This window comes from Sardina pilchardus, chromosome 9, assembly GCF_963854185.1.
Source record: "Sardina pilchardus chromosome 9, fSarPil1.1, whole genome shotgun sequence".
Taxonomy (NCBI): Eukaryota; Metazoa; Chordata; class Actinopteri; order Clupeiformes; family Clupeidae; genus Sardina; species Sardina pilchardus.
The window spans coordinates 27,711,274-27,712,444 of NC_085002.1; positions in this window are offsets into that span (position 1 = coordinate 27,711,274).

Below are 1,171 nucleotides of genomic sequence, written 5' to 3' on the forward strand. Positions count from 1 at the left end.
ACGTTAACTTTGCAAACGTGTTATTTCTAGGCTACTTACTATAAGCTACATTTGACCAACTAACTAACTAACTAACTAACTAAGTAACTAACTATACCGTAACCGACGAAGTCCCTTAATAAATCGACTGCATAGCCTACCTCATACTGAACGTCAACAGCGAGAGGAAACTTCATCCATTTGTATTTACCATGATAAAAAAACATGTCGCCAGAATCGTGAAACATTACCTTATCAGAAGATAGATAGTTTTTGCCTGTTGTTAGTCCTTCACCTCCACAACAAAGCATTTTCATTGTGTACAGGGGGGAACAAGTCATAGGCATGACTTAGTAGGCCTATAGTATTAACGACGACAAAGTAAAATCCAAATGTAGCCTATCGCAACTCAAGGTTGAGCTCAAGACAAGAGTTGCCAAAAATACTAGTCTGGCTATCACCATACTTAACTAAGCTCGATCATGTAACCTCCTGAGAACCAAGAAAAAAGTGTCCTCAAGTTTATTTCAAGATTTCCTATCTAATTTAGGATAAAAATAAAAAAAATCTTTATTATTTAACAATTATTATTATTTTTTATTTTTGTTTTCATTTTGTTCTTCTAGATTATTTTATTTGTCTTTTAGGACAGTTTTATTTTTCTGGATTGTTCGCTTCATTTTGGTGTTTTTCTTTCATCTGCGATAATTAACTTTTTAATATGCCTACAGCCTATGTCCACTATAGAGGACATGTGGGTCTCAGGAGGATTGAACATTTCTTTATTTCTACTGCACAAGAAGTGTGATCAATGGGTAGGCTATAGTTCAAATGACTATGTATGCTTTTGGATAGTCCTTCAACCAATGGTCCAGGTGTCCCTTTTGGATAAACTAGTTGTGATTGGACCCAGAAGATGTGGACAGGAAGCAGGAGAGATATATGTGCAGGTTTCCAGGCTGAGCTGGGTTTACCCGGCCTACAAAAAGTACCTGATTGCTTTAAACTTAGTCTATATTGTTGGTTTGTCTTTTCATTGCTTCAATCATCTGCCAAAATGTTAAAATGTTAATTAAAATATTCATATAAATATTCAAATGAAATACAGTACTTTCATAGCAATATGGATGCATAGGATCATTAATTGTATTAATCAATCAATTAATCCATTAATTAATCAATCAAAATGTTG